This window comes from Caretta caretta, chromosome 9, assembly GCF_965140235.1.
Source record: "Caretta caretta isolate rCarCar2 chromosome 9, rCarCar1.hap1, whole genome shotgun sequence".
NCBI classification, from domain to species: Eukaryota; Metazoa; Chordata; order Testudines; family Cheloniidae; genus Caretta; species Caretta caretta.
Window position 1 is genome coordinate 57,269,965 of NC_134214.1, and position 23,392 is coordinate 57,293,356.

At 45.3% G+C, this 23,392-nt stretch overlaps 1 long non-coding RNA gene across 3 annotated transcripts in view; it reads left to right on the forward strand.

Moving 5' to 3' along the window:
• The window catches only part of LOC125642778 (uncharacterized), a 32,885-nt gene extending 9,816 nt beyond the window's left edge, over window positions 1-23,069 (forward strand). Inside the window, exons 1-4 of one of the 3 annotated variants that reach the window (XR_007358508.2) lie at window positions 9,895-10,045; window positions 13,887-13,961; window positions 21,582-21,787; window positions 22,442-23,069. This is a non-coding gene — a long non-coding RNA (uncharacterized LOC125642778). Of the gene's footprint in view, window positions 1-9,894; window positions 10,046-13,886; window positions 13,962-21,395; window positions 21,788-22,441 lie in introns of those variants that run through there. The other 2 variants (XR_012669941.1, XR_012669940.1) reach the window with 2 other exon arrangements.
• Window positions 23,070-23,392: the final 323 nt, after the last annotated feature.

Below are 23,392 nucleotides of genomic sequence, written 5' to 3' on the forward strand. Positions count from 1 at the left end.
TGCTAGCTAAGAGCTATTATTGTTACAAGAACCAATGCAGAAAAGGCCAGTCTCCTGTTGAGAATTCTATGTCCTATTGCTCTCAGAACAAAACCAGATTGAATGCTGTGAGTCTGAGGTTTGCCAACAAGCACTGATCTCAGGCTTGCCTTTTATATCTTGTTGGCTATCATCCCATGCCCCCACACTCCTTCCATCTATAATTTGGTCTCAGATAATTACATCTGAGTTTATCTTTAAACAATCTTCTCCCATTCCAAAACCCAGAAGAAATGCTAGTCGTTAAGAGAGCAGCAGGAATATCCATCTAGCTTAGGCATCACCATAGTATCTGAGTGCCTCACAATCTTTAATGTGTACTTATCCTCACAACTGCTCTGTGTAACAGGGCATTCATAGATTCATAGATACTAAGGTCAGAAGGCACCATTATGATCATCTAGTCCGATCTCCTGCACAACGCAGGCCACAGAATCTCACCCACCCACTCCTGCGAAAAACCTCTCACCTATGTCTGAGCTATTGAAGTCCTCAAATTGTGGTTTAAAGACTTCAAGGAGCAGAGAATCCTCCAGCAAGTGACCCGTGCCCCATGCTACAGAGGAAGGCGAAAAAGCTCCAGGGCTTCTTCCAATCTGCCCTGGAGGAAAATTCCTTCCCGACCCCAAATATGGTGATCAGCTAAACCCTGAGCATATGGGCAAGATTCATCAGCCAGATACTACAGAAAATTCTTTCCTGGGTAACTCAGATCGCACCCCATCTAACATCCCATCACAGGCCATTAGGCCTATTTACCATGAATATTTAAAGATCCCATGTTATTCCCATGGTACAGAGAGGAAACTGAGGATAGTGAGATGAGATGACTTGCCCCAAGTAACACATGCAGTGCCTGGGAGAGCAGAGAGTTGAACCTGGGTTTTCCACGTCCCAGGCTAACACCCTAACCAATGAATCCTCCTTTCTCTTTGATATCCCTGGTAACACTCGATGTAAACCCCTTCTCCACACCCCACGCAACAGCACTGCATTATGACATTCTCTTAGGTGCCCACTGTCCCATTGGAACTGGACCTGAGGCTAATGTAGATATTCCCATTGTCTTCAGTAGGCATTGGAGCCAGCCCTTGTCAAGGTCCCAGGTGCATGGGGAAGCAGTAGAGATTTGTCCAACAACCCAGCTGTGTGAGGCAGTGGTGAAGCAGCTAAAGATCCATTTTCAGCATGCTCCATGCACATTTTAATCACTCCCTGGCTCCCTGTAGTACTAAAAGAAACCATGTGGCTGAATCCATCCCTGAATAGACCACATTTGCTGGGAATAGACCACAAGATTTTCTCCCACTACGGTGTGTTTAAACCAGACATCTAATACCAATTAATATGGTGCAGGAATATTTTTCCCCTCCATTGGTATAGTTCTTTAACTGCAATGCTTAATTTCAGAATCTCCCACAATATTCATGTTCAGGGCTGGCTTTACCATGAGGTGAACTGAGGTAGCCGCCTCAGGTGCCAGACTGGGGGAGGGAGTGCGGAAGGGGTGCCACTAGGACCCAGAGAGTAGAAAATTGTGTCTGCCGCTGGTGCATATGTATTCTCTCTGCTCTAGATGCACAGAGATGGTGGAGTGCTGTGCTGGATGAAGGAGGGTACAAGAGACATAACAGGCAGGCAGGAGAAAAGGTGAGAGGGAATAACAGAAAGCAGCAGGAGCTGCAGGGAGAAGGAGGAGGAGGAGCCTCTTATGTACCTCTCTAGCACTCCCCGGAGCCTGGACTGATTAACACCAGCTTCTCAGGGAGCTTCCTGTTTCCTGCTGCTTCCCTGAACCCACTTGAGGAGAACAGGCAGTCAACTGAAGTAGTAGGAGCCAGGTAGGCCCTGAAGATGCTGATATCTTCCCTCACTCAGGCCCTGCTACCAGCCTGCTTATTTGTCCCCTTCAACTGAGTGTTGAGAGCCACTATAGCTGGCACAGAACAGCAGTCATGAGTGAAAGAAGAAAACGCCCCCCTGGGGCAGCATTCAGAAAAAGAAAGAAAGCAAAGGAAGCTTTTCTATCTAAGCAGGAAGGAGCTCTCCTGAGATACATAGACACAAATGTTTATGGTGAGCCTTCCGGCCCCAGGGAGGATGTGAGTGGTGAGGAGATGCCTGATCTTCCAGTTACTCAGAGTGCAGGCGACCTGGCAGCTACTGCAGCATCCATATCTCCATCGCAAATGGATGTAACCATGCACATTCCTGAAGAAAAGTGTAGATCAGAGAAGAATGTGGTGGAGGTGCAAGAAACAGCTGCTGCTGAGTTTAGTTCCTTAAGTCTAGATGATCCAGGACTGTGAACCCACTTGAGCAGTAGCCTGAGGGACTTCCTTGTATTGCATGGGCCACAGCAAGTGAAAAACTTCTTGTTCCCCAAAGACAATGAAAATAGAAGTTTCCATCCAACACATTACTGGCGTGAAATCCCCAATGGTGACAAAGTGGTGAGGCCATGGCTTATGTATTCAAAAACCTAGAATGCTGCATACTGTTTTTGTTGCAAACTCTTCCGGTCTAATGTTCCAGCCACATTGGGTTCTACAGGAACAAAGGACTGGAAAATCTGGCTAGAAATCTGGCATGCCATGAGAAGGCAGCAAATCACCAGAGAGCATTCCACAGGTGAAAAGAGCTTGAGATGAGACTAAGGTTAAAGGCAACCATAGATAATCAGCATCAAGAGAAGATTGCATCAGAGTCTCTTTACTGGCAAAATGTTGCCATTGTGAGAATGCTTGCTACCCCAAACCTAGCACTGCGTGGCACTTCAGATCAGCTGTATGTGCCAAACAATGGAAACTTCCTTAACATTGTGGAGCTGATGGCTGAGTTTGATGCTGTACTCCAGGAGCATCTAAGAAGAGTCACCACCCAAGAAATGTACACACACCACTACCTTGGAAAAATAGTTCAAAATGAGATCATACAGTTATTGGCAACAAGAGTCAAACAGAAGATTGTGGCAGATCTGAAGTCAGCAAGATATTACTCTGTTATTCTGGACTGCACACCTGACATCAGCCATACGGAACAAATGACTTTAATGGTGTGTTTTGTAACAACAACAGAACCTAGTGAAAATGTCCCTGCACTGGTGACTATCAGAGAGCATTTTCTAGAATGTATTGACATTGATGATACTACAAGAGCTGGTATGACAAGTATGCTTCTTAAAAAGCTGGAAGATACAGGAATTGCGATAGCTGACATGAGAGGTCAGGGCTACGATAATGGTGCCAACATGAGAGGAAAGAACAGAGGAGTGCAGACATGGATCCAAGAGTTAAACCTTTAACTTGAGCTTTTTTTGTCCCATGCAGTTCTCATTCATTGAACTGGGTGGTCGGTGATACAGCACCAGCTTCTAGTAAGGCTGATGAATTTTTTAATCTAATTCAACCACTATGTATTTTTCTCTGCATCAACTCATCAATGGCAAATTTTGAAGCAACATCTGGGAACATCCTCTCTGACACTGAAACCACTGAGTGCCACAAGATGGGAAAGTCGAGTGGCGGCGATAAAGCCTATCAAACAGCAGATTGGGAAGATAGATGATGCCATAGTTGCCATTATGGAGGATAATGCTATGACAGGAACTGTTCATGGGAGAACAGTGGCAGAGGGAAATGGAAGAAACATGCATCACTTCAAATTTCTGTGTGGCTTAGTGTTGTGGCATGACAGACTGTTTGAAATAAATGTAAGCAAGAGACTCCAAGGTGTTGACCTTGATATATCTGGAGCAATGGAAGAACTGGACAAAGCAAAGTCATTCCTACAGTCTTACTGGTCAGATGAGGGATTTCAAAACATTCTGAAGAGTGCACAGAAGTTGGCGGAGGAACTTCAAACTGAAGCTATTTTCCCACCCACTCAAGAATACAAGAGTCACCGAAGAAGAAGACATTTTGATTACAAAGCATGGGATAATCCCATCAGAGACCCCAAACAACAATTCAAAGTTGAATTCTTTAACCAGGTGCTAAATTGTGCAATACAGTCAGTTGAAGAACTTTTCATGCAGCTCAAGGGAACACAGCAGTATATTTGGGATGTTGTATGATATTCCAAAACTCCTCACTATACCTGAAGAAGACCTACACCAGCAATGCAGGGCACTAGAGACAGTGTTGACACATGATGACATGGGGGGAAGGGATAGCTCAATGGTTTGAGCATTGGCCTGCTAAACCCAGGGTTGTGAGTTCAATCTTTGAGGGGGCCATTTAGGGATCTGGGGGCAAAAATTGGGGATTGGTCCTGCTTTGAGCAGGAGGGAGTTGGACTAGATGACCTCCTGAGGTCCCTTCCAATCCTGGTATTCTATGACATGTGCAATATTGATGTGAATGATTTAGGTGATGAACTGAAAGCCCTTTCAAGATACATTTTAGCAGGATCAACTCCAAAGGCTGTTCTGGAATATATGTGCACAAATAAGATGGCCACCCTCTTTCCAAAAGCATTTCTTGCTCTGCACATACTTCTAACACTTCCTTTAACAGTTGCCAGTGGAGAACATAGCTTCTCCAAGCTGAAGTTAATAAAAACATATCTACACTCCACAATGACACAGGAGAGGCTGGTCGGCCTTGCAACCATCTCAATAGAGCATGAGCTGGCCCAGACTGTGGACCTTCAGGAAGCAGTTCAAATCTTTGCAACCAAGAAGGCACGGAAAGCACCACTTTGATTATTCAAACAGATAAAAATGCCAGTGTTTACTATACAGACAAGAAAAGTTACATTTGCTGTTCAGGTGTTTGAAAGTTAAGTGTTACTTAAAATTTTTGAACAAGGCATTTTAAGTTGTTAGTTCTCCTTTGCTGGGGTAGGTAGCAGAGCAGTACCATGAGAGGAGTAGAACAGGAAGAAGACAGAATTGAGACCTTTCAAAGTTTTGGCCCAAACGAGGGGGTATGGGGGTGTCATTTGAGCTCCCCGCCTCAGGTCCCAAAATATTGTGGGCCGGCCCTGTTCATGTTAAATATTAGTGGATGCATGTAACTATCCCAAAGCAATATGCTGCTTTGATGAATGATAGCACTATGGTGCTCACCTCCCCAGTTGAGGCCTCTAGGTGCTCCCATAATGCAAATAATACATGTTAGTGCTTGTTCCACTTCCCAGCTCATGGCCACTGTTTTAAAATAGCAGTGTGAAAATCTCAGGATTTCAAAACACTAAGCCATTTAACCTTGTTACTCTTGTTAAGAGTAACAAGAAGGGTTTCTTCAGGTATGTTAGCAATAAGAAGAAAGTCAAGGAAAATGTGGGCCCCTTACTGAATGAGGGAGGCAACCGAGTGACAGAGGATGTGGAAAAAGCTAATGCCTCTGTTTTCATGAACAAGGTCAGCTCCCAGACTGCTGCACTGGGCAGCACAGCATGGGGAGGAGGTGACCAGCCCTCTGTGGAGAAAGAAGTGGTTCGGGACTATTTAGAAAAGCTGGACAAGCACAAGTCCATGGGGCCAGATGCGCTGCATCCGAGAGTGCTAAAGGAGTTGGCAGATGTGATTGCAGAGCCATTGGCCATTATCTTTGAAAACTCATGGCGATCGGGGGAAGTCCCGGACGACTGGAAAAAGGCTAATGTAGTGCCCATCTTTAAAAAAGGGAAGAAGGAGGATCCTGGGAACTATAGGCCAGTCAGCCTCACCTCAGTCCCCGGAAAAATCATGGAGCAGGTCCTCAAGGAATCAGTTCTGAAGCACTTACAGGAGAGGAAAGTGATCAGGAACAGTCAGCTTGGATTCACCAAGGGCAAGTCATGCCTGGTTAATCTAACTGCCTTCTATGATGAGATAACTGGCTCTGTGGATGAGGGGAAAGCAGTGGACATGTTGTTCCTTGACTTTAGCAAAGCTTTTGACATGGTCTCCCACAGTATTCTTGCCAGCAAGTTAAAGAAGTATGGGCTGGATGAATGGACTATAAGGTGGATAGAAAGTTGGCTAGATTGTCGGTCTCAACGGGTAGTGATCAATGGCTCCATGTCTAGTTGGCAGCTGGTATCAAGTGGAGTGCCCCAAGGATCAGTCCTCGGGCTGGTTTTGTTCAATATCTTCATAAATGATCTGGAGGATGGTGTGTATTGCACCCTCAGGAAGTTTGCAGATGACACTAAACTGGGAGGAGAGGTAGATATGCTGGAGGGTAGAGATAGGATACAGAGGGACCTAGACAAATTAGAGGATTGGGCCAAAAGAAATCTGATGAGGTTCAACAAGGACAAGTGCAGAATCCTGCACTTAGGATGGAAGAATCCCATGCACCGCTACAGACTAGGGACCGAATGGCTCGGCAATAGTTCGGCAGAAAAGGACCTAGGGGTTACAATGGACGGGAAGCTGGATATGAGTGAACGGTGTGCCGTTGTTGCCAAGAAGGCCAATGGCATTTTGGGATGTATATGTAGGGGCATTGCCAGCAGATCAAGGGACATGATCGTTCCCCTCTATTCGACATTGGTGAGGCCTCATCTGGAGTACTGTGTCCAATTTTGGGCCCCACACTACAAGAAGGATGTGGAAAAATTGGAAAGAGTCCAGCAGAGGGCAACAAAAATGATTAGAGGACTGGAACAGATGACTTATGAGGAGAGGCTGAGGGAACTGGGATTGTTTAAGTCTGTGGAAGAGAAGAATGAGGGGGGATTTGATAGCTGCTTTCAACTACCTGAAATGGGGTTCCAAAGAGGATGGATCTAGACTGTTCTCAGTGGTAGCAGATAACAGAACGAGGAGTAATGGTCTCAAGTTACAGTGGGGGAGGTTTAGGTTGGCTATTAGGAAAAACTTTTTCACTAGGAGGGTGGTGAAACACTGGAATGCGTTACCTAGGGAGATGGTGGAATCTCCTTCCTTAGATATTTTAAGATCAGGCTTGACAAAGCTCTGGCTGGGATGATGTAGTTGGGGATTGGTCCTGCTTTGAGCAGGGGGTTGGACTGGATGACCTCCTGAGGTCCCTTCCAACCCTGATATTCTATGATTCTCACAATGTCCCAGGCAATAGGTTAATATTACAGAGGCGAAAAATGGCACAGATAGCACATGATACCTCCAAAATCACACAACAAAACCACGGTGGAGCCAGAAATACAGTCCAGGTCTTCTGACAATTGCCTTAATTACATGACCATCCTTCCTCCTGCTTTAGCTAGTTGCAATTATAAAATAAGTTTTAGATAACTACAGTCCACCATACAACAGACTCAGACAAATATAACAGAATTAAAACCTGAGATGTAAGAGGGCAATACCTTGCTGATCAGATAAATAGATATGAATTTGGCCTTCTGTATTTAACATTGTACAAAGTGGCAGAGGGCTTGATCCCTCCTCCAGTAAAGTCAAGGGGAGCTTTGACTTAGTATGAGTCACAGTAAGACCATAACCTCCAGCAAGTTGCTTGTTTAACTATGGGGACCATTTGTGACAGGGATATTCAGAGTACCAGTAAGGGATGGGGTGTGTGAAGCAAGGAGATTCTTTTCCCCAAGAATTGGGCAGGCACAGACAATACTGAAGGGGTTTATTTCATGGTGCCGGGAAGACTGATAAACAGCTTCAAAAGTGTGGGGTTACAGTGACCAGTTATATATCTTTCTCTTATCAGTTCATTTGCATTTATCTTGTTCTTACAGAGACAAACATTTGTTTCAGAGACAGAGAACGCACTTAACATGACAGTGACAGGATCAGAACATACTCATTAAAACTATTTTGATTACTTCAATTATCTATAACTGCCCTTTAGGCGAAGGGGTGGGGTGGGGGTGAGTACTTACAAATATCCAGAGGGCTGTGAAGGGAGGGTTTGTTCTGTTCTAAGAGCCGAGTTACTGGGTGGACATTTGACCATATAAGATTATCAAGTGTTTACAGCTACCAGTGTCCTTGGGCCTCTGGTGTTTCTGTTTCTAACTCAACAGCTAACTAAATTTTTAACTCTTGCCTAACAGGTGGAAGGAGAAATGTGGCAGGCCAAGATTCCAGGAAAGGGGTATGGAGTGGGAGCATGGAGATGAGGGCCAGGGACTGGGAGGGATGTGAAGGGTAGTGACAAGGTGTGCTGCTTGGTCTCAGGATAGGGAGGGCCCAGGATAGGTAGAAGGAGGGAGTGTTTTTCTATCTTGCATTGGGACAAAAAAGCTAAAAACTAGAGCATTTTTATAGAACTGAAATCCCACAAAGTCTTGTGTTTCTGAAATGAAATATGCTTCTGGATTCCCTGCTGACTGAAATGGATTGATTCTTGTCGGTTTCACAGCTGTCCACAACTAGCTGCAGTGAAACTAACCAGACTCTTGTTGGGAGGCAGGGATCCTAGATAGCCAGCTGACCTAGAGCTGCAGACCCTAGAAGCCCTGAACTCACTAGTTCTGAGACAGTCTGCACGGTGGGGCTGCCTCAGAGCCCAGCCAACAATCTGGCAGAAAACCAGGCAGTTTCTGTCTCTGCTTATGTTCTGCTGGAAGTTCACTGAAACGGAACCATTCCAAAAGTGTTTCTCCTTCCTTTTAACACCCTAATCCTAAAGGCAATTGAGTCCTTGGTGGTTTAAATAATAAACAAACAACTTTGGGATGGAGATTATAGCATTTGTTTCTGATTATATGCCAAATATGGATAATGAACAATTAATCAAATCTTTTAATCACAGAATGGAGCTTCTAAGTGATGCTGGAGAATTCAAATTGCTGCAGAGGTTATTAAAGGGATTAGTAATAAAAGCTACTTTTTAAAGTCAATTCCTTTGTATTATAACTGCTTATGATAGAGGAGAGGAAGTCAAAATGCACCATCAATTTTTTCACCAGCTGATAACTGGGATGCTTCTGTGTGCTAATGATCACACATGTGCATAGCGACTTTCATCCAGAGGGGGCCCAAATAGCTTTACAAATATAACAGTGGATAAACTATATGCCCACATTACTCCATTCACCACTGTGGTAAAGAGCAGCAACTGCAAAACTGCACAACAGTTTAGGACAGGAAGTGAAGAAGATCGTATTCAGTTGCAAAGGCAAGGGAGTTGGGATTTTAGGCAGAATATAATATATCCCAGTTGGGAATTGAGTCAGGACATCAATCTATTGATCATCATAGTATATAAGGTCCTATGGCTAATACCCCATCTCATGCAAAAAGTGACATAAGATCTTTAATGACCTCAAGGGGTCATAACCTTGGTTTTATGTCACATCCAGAAAATGGCAGCTTATAGCCAAACAAAATGATATATTTGAAAATTCTATCTGCCAATATTATTTAATTGTTTGCAGCACTTTGTGCCAGGCTAGTGTAAGATACTGACTAGATGCTCTGTTTCCCTCTCTAGGGGCTAGTCCATCTATAGGCTAATTGATGCTGCCAGCCAACAGAGTTGCTTGTTAAGCTCGAGCAGTAGAGTTCTGTGCTTTGACACTAAGGGTCCAGGATTTCAACATGGCTGATAGTGGGGGATCCTTACATATGCAACTAAGTGGAGTGAAAGACATTTATCAGCTGTTAACCAGATAGACACCCACCAAACACAGCTACACTCATGCCTTAATTACGTTAGCACTAGAGCTGAGTGAAATCTTGTTTGGAAAACAATGCCGGTTTGGTGTTACCGAAACACTTTTCAAATTTGTGTCACTTTTGCCAAATTGCTTCATTAGAAAAAAAATTCCAAAAAAAGATCCAGATGTTTCATTTTGACATTTTTGAAACAAAATGTTTCATTTTTACAATTCAAAATGACTATCCTTTAGTTTTATTGTTTAAATTAAAATCAAAATGAAATGTTTTATTCAACCTGAAACTTTTTTTAATGTTTTTTCAGAATTGCCAACAAGCCAAAAAATCAGTTATCATACGGCTGTAATTAGCACAAGAGCTGCCTGCTACCGAATGCTGCCCCCTTTTGCTTTGCCAGCCTTTGGTCCTACAATTCTTATGCAAGTGTGCCGCCCCATATACTTCAATGGGACAGCTCATGTGAGTAAGGGGAGACTGATCAGGCAGTTCCAATCCCTACATATTCTTTTCCACAATGTGCTTGTAAAACAATTAACTGAAAGCAGCGATTGTCTTTAAGAGTGCTTGGTCTTAAAAGTCTGAAAGTCCAAAAGTTAATGAAAAAGTGTCTTTGTTGATTCATATTTCCAGGCTCTTGTGAGTGTCTGAAACGTTAGCATGCTGGTCTGAAGCAATACAATCTCTTTTAAAGGGAGACCACCCAGATAAGTAATCATTGTAATATCTCTTTATAGGACTAATAGGTGAAGGATATGGTCTATGCTTCATCATTCTAATTTTACAGATGGGGTAATTGAGGCACAGATGGGAAGAAACTTGTCCAAGGACACCCAGCAAGTCAACTAAAAAGCCAAGGGTAAAATCCCTGGACCATGCTATGCTCCTCATAATAAAAAAATAATCCATCCTGGTGTTACTAACAACTCCATTAACTACCATACTGACAGAATCATTTACATTCTCTTTTTGGAAAAGTAATAGGAATTAAACGAATATGGTTCTCTAGAAATTCAATAGTGGTATACAGAAATTTCTGTAGAAAGCTAAAGAATTTAATGGAGAATGAGATTCTCTCTGTAGAATCTTTAAACCATTTTATAGATGGTAACAGAAAATTACGCACTAGAAATCTGTGGGTTGGTTAAAAATGTTATTCAAAGGTTAGCAGCATTTCCTACTAAATCCTAATGGGCTTTCTCCCAAGGCTTCCTTTTTGATTTTATGTTTTTTCCATATAATTCTTGCATTTCACTCAGCTCCAACAATGAAAATAGATTGGTCAATGTCACTTTCTGGGTCTCATGCACTAGTGCAGTGCTGCAATGTTTGCATTGTCGACACTGCAGGGAAACATTTAAATGCAAACAAAAACTGTTTGGACTGAAACAATTGATGAAAACGCTTCTAATACTATCTGGTTGTGTAACTCTCCCCCCACTACAAGTTGGGCCAGATCCTGAGCTATTGTGGAGCTGTGCCGATTTAAACTAGCTGCCGATGTAGCACCTTTGTGCCTAAACTACCATTCCGTTTCCTTCTAAATAGCATGAAACATATCAGATCAGAATTATACCTCTACCAAGCTGGAATTAGACTCCTCAGAGGAAAGCCCCTAACTGACCTGATATGCTTGAATATTAGAGTTTTTTGCACTAAGACCCTCACATTAGTATATACACCATATATGTAAAAATATCAGCATCCATCTCCAGTCAACTCTCTGATTGAGGCGTTTGGGATGAGGCTACAGAGCATAAATGAATCCACATAAGGTTGTGTTCTGTTTATACTCCTGAGGTAGCCTTCATTGAAACAGTTTGCAGATGGGAGGCTAGCCACAAATGGAGCAAAAATCACCACAGCCCTACCCCATACCGAATGCTTGCATCCCAGAGGTGGCATAAGCCTGGGAATTAAGACCTCTCTTGAGGTAAGGATGAACCCACTAGATCCTTAGTTAGCCATTCACTTTGATGCAGCCTCTCCCTTATCTACCTGCTGTGTGATGGCATGCTGATTTCAGGGGGACAGACGTATGTACCCAGCAGCACTGCCGGTGTGTGCTCTTCCTGGACAAACCTGACATATTATACAGCAGACAACAGGGTAAGAACCTTTCTGGAGATAAACACCTATTGCCATGAAAGATAACTGAAATAAAGGGCAGAGTATTAACATCATATGCCCAGCTGTCTATTGGGTCCGAACACAATCAGGTTCCTACACAAACAAGGGAAAAATGCAGGGTTGGCCCTATAAACTGCTGAATGCCCTTTCTTGCTTTCCAAGAGACTTATTGCTCACACCCTCTTTCTCACACACCTCAGGAACATCTTGAGCAGTTCTCAACCTCCTTTTTAGCTTGTCACCCAGAGGAGGGATTGGGGAGAGAGAGGGAAAATGACATTCAAACACGCAAAAGTTCTTATTAGGAGGTTCAGTTGTTGGATTGGCTTGTTTGCAAAACACAGCATGGAACTACACAGCCTTCATAAGGATTAAGTTACCTTTCTTGTCCTTAGGAACTCAGAGGCTCCTTGGGTTAATTTCATTCACTCTTATGGCTTTTTCTTTCTGGATAGGCAGCTGGGCTTGGTCTGGAGGCCCCAAGGATGTTAGATCCCAGAATTTTCTTTAATGTGCATGAGCTGGGCGAGGATGCTGTCGCCGAGACTGACTGCTTGTTACCAGCTGAAGTGGCTTTGAATGGGGTGGTTAGTTATATAGCGGTCCCGCAGTGCCCCCCCCCAGACATTAGCACTGCAGCCAATGGTTGAAGGCCAGGGTGAGGTTGGAGGAGGAGGGGGAAGTGGGAGAAATAAAGGATGGCTCTCATAAGGGAGATGAAAATAATAAACAAATAGTGTGCTGCAGGCAGGAAGGAGCAGGGGGAGGGATCCACAGGCGGGGGTGGGGGGGCAGGGGGATGGGGAGGGAAGGCTGGTTTGGACACCTCATTATTACAAGAAGCATAGCTGGTCTGATACTGCACTGGAGCATTTTTGTAATGGGGCCCGAATTCCTGCGCTGTTTAACTGTCTTTCAGAGTGCAGGTTGCAGCCAGAACTGAGCCTGTTTGGGGAAAGGGTGCTGAAGAGATACACACCCTGCTGCCAAGGGCTGGACAAAACCATCTGCTCCCATAAGGAGCTGATAGCTTGCTCCCTCTACTCCAGGAATGTGTCACCAGAGTGTGCTCCAGCCCAGGTGTGATGTGTCCATTAGCACCTGAGCCCAGCAAGGGGTGAGCAAGGCAGGATGCAGACGCTCCATCCAGGCCAGCACTCCTGATGGAGGAGTGTGACAGAGGGGCAGATGGCAGCTCAGCTGATTGCCTCCCACTGGGGACAACCTCGGCTGCCTCACTTGGGAAGAAAGTCAAGCACTCGTGAGTGGGAAGAGTCGATCTGTAGGGGATGAGAGGGCTAGTGCTAATGTCTCTTGCAGCTGGGAAGAGAAAGGACTCAGCTGTAATGAATATAAAGGGGATTCTTGATTAAGGCTGCTGCAGACAGACAGACCTGTGGTTTTCTCTGGATCACAGACTGACCTACCTAACATCTCCCTATGTTCTGGCCTGGAGTCAGCAGTCATGGAATGGACTGCTGACTACACTCCAAGAGTTTGTCTAGCAATCCCAGGTATGGGGGAGTTGCACACACTGTGCTCTCCCATGTAGCTTCTGCATTTGTTGGGTCTTGTTTTGTTACATTACCAAAATAGATTGGCCTGGAAGTATATGGCTGCTTTCAGTGTATGGAAACCTCAGCTAGTAAGTAACTCCAGCCACAGACAGCACGTCTACAGCAAAAATGCCCAGCATCATCTGCCTTCTGCTTCCTACAGACCACATTTTTTGACAATAACTAGTGCCATTAAAGTATCTCATGCCTTGGAGGATGGTGAAGAGAGGGTTACTCATAATAGAGCCAATCATTGGTCTGTCTAGTACAGCACCTTGGCAAACCAAATAACTATGAACTGCCACTTCTTCAAGATTACAACATCCAAAAATATAAGAAAGAAAAAAAGGTCCCCAAAGTCCCACTAAAATCCTCTTTGCCAATAATGCATCAGAGAGCCTAAATAACAGAGCTAGGAATTAATAAAGCACTGCTTCATGCAGCATGAAGACCAAACCATGGTTGGGTTGGGCGAACATTTCCCAGCAATGGGAACTTCAAAGAGTGTATTTTAGTAGTTACAATGCAACACGGGATGCTACATTAAAGTTTTCTTCTAAAATGATACCAATAACATTAAAAATTGTGGTTATGCTTTTTCATCCTTTTCATAATAGTGATGCTCTGAAATGTTCCTGCAATATTTATGCTACTTATGGGTGAACATCAAAAAGTTCTGAGGCTCAAAATATGTAAGTATTAAAATGCATGTAAACTTTCTGTATCAGAGCCCTTTCTCTGATGTGTTCCGAGTGTTCCTGTATGGAATGGAAATCCCTGCTCCTCCTCCCCCAAAAGGACTTTGCTGAGAGATTTCTGGTGCACTTCTTTAAGATGGAATCATCACTGACATGTCTTTCCTTGGGAGATTTTGATGCTTTCAGTTCTGATCAGGGAACCAGTGACTTGGCAGGGTGAAAATGAAAAGTAACTAATTTTTACCTCAGAAATTGTCTCAGTTTTGGAAGGTAATTGCAATTTTTTATAAGAACTTTGAACACCTGAAAACTGAAAAAAATTGAAGTTTTGGCAAAACCCAAAATATTTCTCTGGAAAAACTGAAATATTTTGATTCTGAAATGCTGTTGCAGTACCTCCTGGCAGTTGTAGTGCAGCTGCCTCATGCTCCATTTTCTTTTATGGGCTGAGCTCCCCAGCTGGACTTCCTGACCCATGGTGCACCCCAGCCATGCAGCCGCCATGATGTACCTTCTTCGTGGTGTGTGGTAGGAGATATAGTCTGACCCGGGATTTGGGTCTGTAGAGGAGAATGGGGGGGGAGCATGAGGCACCATAGCAGCATTTCCAAATTGAAATATTTTGTTTTTTTTTTATTTTTCACTCAAAACTTGAAATGTTGTGTGTGGGATGGGGGGAGGGGATGGAGACCCATTTTTCAACCAGTTCTAATTAGAACCTAGGTTTCCTGATTTCCACTGACCTGGCCATTAGCTACCACTGCCTCCTACGTGTTCTTTAGTCCACTAGCGAAGGCTGCAGGTGTGGCCAAAATCTCTGCTAGCGCATGCTGCAAATGCCAGTTGGAGGCTCAGTTCATGTGATATTGGCATGAATCTCCTTGAGAGGGGCAGGAGCACTTCATTTTTCTGTGTGCAAATCAATCTGTGACTGAGTCTAACACAGAAAACTAAAAAAATCCAGCTGAAGCTAGCTCTTGAATGAAAGGGCCAGTGGGAGTGAATTTGGAGCCAGGAAAGAACATCACAGAACCATGGAGAAATGAAGGCACAAAGAAATTATCCGAAACCAATGTCATTTACCCCTCCACTTTGATTGAAAATGTTTGTTAGAGCTGAAGCGTGAAGACAGGAAGCAAACTCTTCTGAGTGGGAAAGGGATGTGGGACTGTTAGTTCAGTCTCCAAAGGCTGCTTGAGGACAGAGGGAATGTGTTTAGCAGCTCAGTAAAGGAGCAGAGAAGTGGGCACTGGCCTTATGGCTGTCAGGCTAGCATGCAGGTTTCTGACACCCAAGATTAAAAAAGTCTATTGTGCCAAGCCAGCCAGCCACCTGGAGCCCTGGGGTTTTCTAGAGAGCCCCAGCTCCCAATTGCCTGTATCTTGGGGAGCCAAGCAGCCTGGGAGTTCAGTGCACCAGGGAGCTGGACAGACAGGCAGGGAACTAGTTTCTGTTTAAAGTTTTGACAAATCAGCACATGCCCCCAGAACATTTAGATTCCATTTTCTGACCGAAAACTGCCCCACCTGAAATCTTTTATCTTTACTAGTCAGCACATAGATAGGGGATGTCATAATAGTGGTAGGAAGCTGCGTTGGTGGTGGTCTTCTAACTCAGCACTGAGCCTATAGTGACAGGGGATGCCTAATGGCTGGAGGCTTTCTTTCTTATTAGACAAAAAAACGAGGTCCTAGTAATCTTTAGAGCCCTACTGGGGCTATCTATAAGAGTAGCAATGTTCACTGTGGTATTCTGGCCAACTGCCAAAATCAGTAATTAGCTCCTTCCTCCCAATATTCCTGTTGCAATTTTAATTGGATGCATGTTCTATTTCATGCCCTGCCCTCAGCGGTTGTGTAATGGTGCTGTGCACTATTAAACATTGCCATGGTTCACAGTAGAGTGATGGAAGTACAAGATCAGATTCTTTCCTACATTAGGGCCTTACTATGTGATTCTGCATGGTAGATATACCCAGCCATGGGAAGATTATCCTAGCATAGGGGGATCCTGTGTATCACAGAACCAGCATGACAACTTCTAAGCCATCCCCCTCCCTGTTACTGAAAGGGGGGCACGGCTGGCCATGGAAAAAGGGCTATGCCCACAGTTCCCTTAAGTCTGTCTGATACCTGGCTGCCATTATGGTTCCTTGGGACCATAAGCAGCTGGCAAAAGTTAGAGTAGTCACCAAGCTGCAGCAAAAAGCAAACAGCAGCTGCAGGATCAGTGGACCCCAAAGGTGGCTCAACATACCTCCTTACTCTTGAGTTGCACTGTGTGTTCCTTATCTGCAGGCAAAGATTTGGAGCAAAGTCAATAAAGAACTTTGGAGGGAAAGGTACAATATGCATGTAAGAATCCACATGCCATATGAGTCAGAGAGAGAAGAAAAGTCCTACTAATTACTTCCCATTGTGCATTTCCTGGTGGTTTGTCAAGGCATTTTGGAAAAACGAAAAGCCTCTCATGTTTCTAACTCCCATTTGGTTTATAACCTCGGGATCAAGCTACAAGTTTTATTAACCTCAAACCTGATTGTCCTCTGGCAACACACCTGAGAAATTTCAGCAGATTGGTTTGTTTGGGAATCTGGTGAGATGTTTCCAAATCTAGCTTAGAATGGAAAGCTAGTTATACTCAGAGCTGGCATGGACATAGAATCATAGAATATCAGGGTTGGAAGGGACCCCAGAAGTGGGAAGCAAAAGTGGATGGGAATCTGGGAGGCAGTGACCATGAGTTGGTTGAGTTCAGGATCCTGACGCAGGGAAGAAAGGTAAGCAGCAGGATACGGACCCTGGACTTCAGGAAAGCAGACTTCGACTCCCTCAGGGAACGGATGGCCAGGATCCCCTGGGGGACTAACTTGAAGGGAAAAGGGGTCCAGGAGAGCTGGCTGTATTTCAAGGAATCCCTGTTGAGGTTACAGGGACAAACCATCCCGATGAGTCGAAAGAATAGTAAATATGGCAGGCGACCAGCTTGGCTTAATGGTGAAATCCTAGCGGATCTTAAACATAAAAAAGAGGCTTACAAGACGTGGAAGTTTGGACATATGACCAGGGAAGAGTATAAAAATATTGCTCGGGCATGTAGGAATGATATCAGGAGGGCCAAATCGCACCTAGAGCTGCAGCTAGCCAGAGATGTCAAGAGTAACAAGAAGGGTTTCTTCAGGTATGTTGGCAACAAGAAGAAAGCCAAGGAAAGTGTGGGCCCCTTACTGAATGAGGGAGGCAACCTAGTGACAGAGGATGTGGAAAAAGCTAATGTACTCAATGCTTTTTTTGCCTCTGTTTTCACTAACAAGGTCAGCTCCCAGACTGCTGCGCTGGGCATCGCAAAATGGGGAAGAGATGGCCAGCCCTCTGTGGAGATAGAGGTGGTTAGGGACTATTTAGAAAAGCTGGACGTGCACAAGTCCATGGGGCCGGACGAGTTGCATCCGAGAGTGCTGAAGGAATTGGCGGCTGTGATTGCAGAGCCATAGGCCATTATCTTTGAAAACTCGTGGCGAACCGGGGAAGTCCCGGATGACTGGAAAAAGGCTAATGTAGTGCCAATCTTTAAAAAAGGGAAGAAGGAGGATCCTGGGAACTACAGGCCAGTCAGCCTCACCTCAGTCCCTGGAAAAATCATGGAGCAGGTCCTCAAAGAATCAATCCTGAAGCACTTGCATGAGAGGAAAGTGATCAGGAACAGCCAGCATGGATTCACCAAGGGAAGGTCATGCCTGACTAATCTAATCGCCTTTTATGATGAGATTACTGGTTCTGTGGATGAAGGGAAAGCAGTGGATGTATTGTTTCTTGACTTTAGCAAAGCTTTTGACACGGTCTCCCACAGTATTCTTGTCAGCAAGTTAAGGAAGTATGGGCTGGAAGAATGCACTATAAAGTGGGTAGAAAGCTGGCTAGATTGTCGGGCTCAACGGGTAGTGATCAATGGCTCCATGTCTAGTTGGCAGCCGGTATCAAGTGGAGTGCCCCAAGGGTCGGTCCTGGGGCCGGTTTTGTTCAATATCTTCATAAATGATCTGGAGGATGGTGTGGATTGCACTCTCAGCAAATTTGTGGATGATACTAAACTGGGAGGAGTGGTAGATACGCTGGAGGGTAGGGATAGGATACAGAAGGACCTAGACAAATTGGAGGATTGGGCCAAAAGAAATCTGATGAGGTTCAATAAGGATAAGTGCAGGGTCCTGCACTTAGGACGGAAGAACCCAATGCACAGCTACAGACTAGGGACCGAATGGCTAGGCATCAGTTCTGCGGAAAAGGACCTAGGGGTGACAGTGGACGAGAAGCTGGATATGAGTCAGCAGTGTGCCCTTGTTGCCAAGAAGGCCAATGGCATTTTGGGATGTATAAGTAGGGGCATAGCGAGCAGATTGAGGGACGTGATCGTTCCCCTCTATTCGACATTGGTGAGGCCTCATCTGGAGTACTGTGTCCAGTTTTGGGCCCCACACTTCAGGAAGGATGTGGATAAATTGGAGAGAGTCCAGCGAAGGGCAACAACAATGATTAGGGGTCTGGAACACATGAGTTATGAGGAGAGGCTGAGGGAGCTGGGATTGTTTAGCCTGCAGAAGAGAAGAATGAGGGGGGATTTGATAGCTGCTTTCAACTACCTGAAAGGGGGTTCCAAAGAGGATGGCTCTAGACTGTTCTCAATGGTAGCAGATGACAGAACGAGGAGTAATGGTCTCAAGCTGCAGTGGGGGAGGTTTAGATTGGATATTAGGAAAAACTTTTTCACTAAGAGGGTGGTGAAACATTGGAATGCGTTACCTAGGGAGGTGGTAGAATCTCCTTCCTTAGAGGTTTTTAAGGTCAGGCTTGACAAAGCCCTGGCTGGGATGATTTAACTGGGAATTGGTCCTGCTTTGAGCAGGGGGTTGGTCTAGATGACCTTCTGGGGTCCCTTCCAACCCTTATATTCTATGATTCTATGATTCTATGATTCTAAGGTCATCTAGTCCAACCCCCTGCTTGAAGCAGGACCAATTCCCAGTTAAATCATCCCAGCCAGGGCTTTGTCAAGCCTGACCTTAAAAACCTCTAAGGAAGGAGATTCTACCGCCTCCCTAGGTAACGCATTCCAGTGTTTCACCACCCTCTTAGTGAAAAAGTTTTTCCTAATATCCAATCTAAACCTCCCCCACTGCAACTTGAGACCATTACTCCTTGTTCTGTCATCTGCTACCATTGAGAACAGTCTAGAGCCATCCTCTTTGGAACCCCCTTTCAGGTAGTTGAAAGCAGCTATCAAATCCCCCCTCATTCTTCTCTTCTGCAGGCTAAACAATCCCAGCTCCCTCAGCCTCTCCTCATAAGTCATGTGTTCCAGACCCCTAATCATTTTTGTTGCCCTTCGCTGGACTCTCTCCAATTTATCCACATCCTTCTTGTAGTGTGGGGCCCAAAACTGGACACAGTACTCCAGATGAGGCCTCACCAATGTCGAATAGAGGGGAACGATCACGTCCCTTGATCTGCTGGCAATGCCCCTACTTATACATCCCAAAATTCCATTGGTCTTCTTGGCAACAAGGGCACACTGCTGACTCATATCCAGCTTCCACTGTCACCCTTAGGTCCTTTTCCGCAGAACTGCTGCCTAGCCATTCGGTCCCTAGTCTGTAGCTGTGCATTGGGTTCTTCCGTCCTAAGTGCAGGACCCTGCACTTATCCTTAGTGAACCTCATCAGATTTCTTTTGGCCCAATCCTCCAATTTGTCTAGGTCCTTCTGTATCCTATCCCTCCCCTCCAGCGTATCTACCACTCCTCCCAGTTTAGTATCATCCATCTTCCCCTGGAGAACATTTTTGACAAAAATGAAAATTTCCTTTGAATTTTTTTGGGTTTTCATCAAACAAATATTTTTGGTCACTGAAAATCAAACCATTTGAAGTGTTTTGAATAAGACGTTTTGACAAAATGGGAAATTCCCTCCCCGCTACTAACCCAAACATTTAATGGAATTAGAAAATGTCACGGAGTATGGGGGAGTCCAGGCCCTACCCCTCTTCCTCGGATTCACTGAGACTCTCAGCCAGCCAGTAAAACAGAAGGTTTATTGGACAACAGGAACACAGTCCAAAACAGAGCTTGTGGGTACAACCAGGACCCCTCAGTCAAGTCCTTCTGGGGGAGCAGGGAGCTTAGACCCCAGCCTTGGGTTCCCTGTGTTCCTCCACCCGGCCCCAAACTGAAAACTAACCCCCCGCAGCACGCTCTCTCCTGCAGCCTCTGTTCACATTCCTAGGCAGAGGTGTTACCTCCCCCGCGCCCTCCTGGCTCCGGTTACAGGCTCTCAGGTCTCCCATCCCCAGGGCACATTCCCAGGTCAACACTCCCCCATCCCTGCTGCATCACATCGTCACAGAAAGCCATTCTGTGTTTCAAAAACAACAATCCCAAAAAGATCATTTTGGTGAAAATTTTTTGCTCAGCCTTTGTTATAACCTTCACCAAGGAATGACTGTACATAATAATGGCTAGTGCTGTGCAGCATAAAAGCATGAAATTAATTTTCCTATGCATGGCTCACAGCTTGGAAGGTGCCAGTGTTAATTTCATAGCTTCTGGATTTTTTCCCCTTAATTACATTAATTTCTTCAGCAACAATTCAGCCTTTAAGCCTGTGATGGTTGAGGGTAGTGCAGTTCTCTCAGAGTTGGTTCTGGATTCAAGTAACGCCCAGGAAGGGAATAGTCCTAAGTTTGTATCTGCTAGGGAGAATGGCACTGTAACTAGGTTGCATCCAGTTAGTGTCCTAGCAAAATTCCAGAGACCATACAATGCTGGTGCTTGTATTTTGCCTATTGTTAATGTGTGGCTGGAAAAGGGTGTAGCAACTCTGTCTGATCAGAATGATATCCTAGCCCTGGTCTATACTAGGAGTTGAGGTCGAATTTAGCAGCGTTAAATCGATTTAACCCTGCACCCGTCCACACAACGAAGCCCTTTTTTTTTTTACTTAAAGGGCTCTTAAAATCAATTTCTTTACTCCACCTCCGACAAGGGGATTAGCACTGAAATTGACCTTGCTGGATCGAATTTGGGGTACTGTGGATGCAATTAGACGGTATTGGCCTCCGGGAGCTATCCCAGAGTGCTCCATTGTGACCGCTCTGGACAGCACTCTCAACTCAGATGCACTGGCCAGGTAGACAGGAAAAGGCCCACAAACTTTTTAATTTCAATTTCCTGTTTGCATGGTCACCTGCAATTTGCCACGCTGGCCAGAGCTCATCAGCAGAGGTGACCATGATGGAGTCCCAGAATTGCAAAAGAGCTCCAGCATGGACCGAACGGGAGGTACGGGATTTGATCGCTGTATGGGGAGAGGAATCCGTGCTGTCAGAACTCCATTCCAGTTTTCGAAATGCCAAAACATTTGTCAAAATCTCCCAGGGCATGCAGGACAGAGGCCATAACAGGGACCTGAAGCAGTGCCGCGTGAAACTTAAGGCAAGCCTACCAGAAAACCAGAGAGGCAAATGGCCGCTCTGGGTCAGAGCCCCAAACATGCTGCTTCTATGATGCCATTTTAGAGGGTTCAGCCACCACTACCCCAACCATGTGCTTTGACTCCATCAGTGGAGAGGGAGGCAACATGGAAGCAGGTTTTGGGGATGAGGAAGATGATGATGATGATGAGGTTGTAGATAGCTCACTGCAAGCAAGCGGAGAAACCGGTTTTCCCGACAGCCAGGAACTGTTTCTCACGCTGGACCTGGAGCCAGTACCCCCCGAACCCACCCATGGCTGCCTCCCGGACCGGCCAGGCGGAGAAGGGACCTCTGGTGAGTGTACCTTTTTAAATATTATATATGGTTTAAAAGCAAGTGTGTTTAATGATTAATTTGCCCTGGCATTCACGGCCAATACAGCTACTGGAAAAGTCTGTTAACGAGTCTGGGGATGGAGTGGAAATCCTCTAGGGACATCTCCATGAAGCTCTCCTGGATGTACTCCCAAAGCCTTTGCAAAAGGTTTCTGGGGAGGGCAGCCTTATTCCATCCACCATGGTAGGACACTTTACCACGCCAGACCAGTAGCACGTAGTTGGGAATCATTGCAGAATAAAGCATTTCAGCGTATGTTTGCTGGCATTCAGACAACACTTGTTCTTTATCATTCTGTGTTATCCTCAGAAAAGTGATATCATTCATGGTCACCTGGTTGAAATAGGGTGCTTTTCTTAAGGGGATATTCAGAGGTGCCCGATCCTGCTGGGGTGTTTGCCTGTGACTGAACAGAAATATTCCCTGCTGTTAGCCACGGGGAGCAGGGAGGGGTTAGCCATGCAGTGGGGGAAGGCAAAATGCGACCTTGTAACAAAAGCACATGTGCTATGTATGTAATGTTAACAGCAAGGTTTACTGTGAAAGAGTGTACCCATTGTTTTATAAAATGTGTCTTTTTAAATACCACTGTCCCTTTTTTTTCTCCACCAGCTGCATGCGTTTCAAGGATCACAGGATCTTCTCCTTCCCAGAGGCTAGCGAAGATTAGAAGGCGAAAAAAACACAGTCGCGATGAAATGTTCTCTGACCTCATGCTGTCCTCCCACACTGACAGAGAACAGACAAATGCGTGGAGGCAGACAATGTCAGAGTGCAGGAAAGCACAAAATGAATGTGAGGAAAGGTGGTGGGCTGAAGAGAGGGCTGAAGCTGAAAGGTGGCGGCAGTGTGATGAGAGGAGGCAGGATTCAATGCTGAGGCTGCTGGAGGATCAAACTAATATGCTCCAGCGTATAGTTGAAAGGCAGCTGGAGCACAGACCATCACTACAGCCCCTCTGTAACCAACCACCCTCCTCCCCAAGTACCATAACCTCCTCACCCAGACGCCCAAGAACGTGGTCGGGGGGGGGGCCTCCAGCCACCCAGCCACTCCACCCCAGAGGATTTCCCAAGCAACAGAAGTCTGGCATTCAATAAGTTTTAAAGTTTAAACTTTTAAAGTGCTGTGTGGCCTTGTCCTTCCCTCCTCCACCACCCCACCTGCTGCTTCCCTCCTCCACCACCCCTCCGAGGCTACCTTGGCAGTTATCCCCCTATTTGTGTGATGAATTAATAAAGAATGCATGAATGTGAAGCAACAATGACTTCATTGCCTCTGCAAGCGGTGATTGAAACGTGGAGGGGAGGGTGATTAGCTTACAGGGAAGTAGAGGGAACCAAGGTGTGTGGGGGGGTTCATCAAGGAGAAAGAAAAAGAACTTTCACACCATAGCCTGGCCATTCCGGAAACTGGTTTTCAAAGCTTCTCTGATGTGCACTGTGCCCTCCTGTGCTCTTCTAACCGCCCTGGTGTCTGGCTGCGCATAACCAGCGGCCAAGCGATTTGCCTCAACCTCACACCCCACCATAAACGTCTCCCCCTTACTCTCACAGATATTGT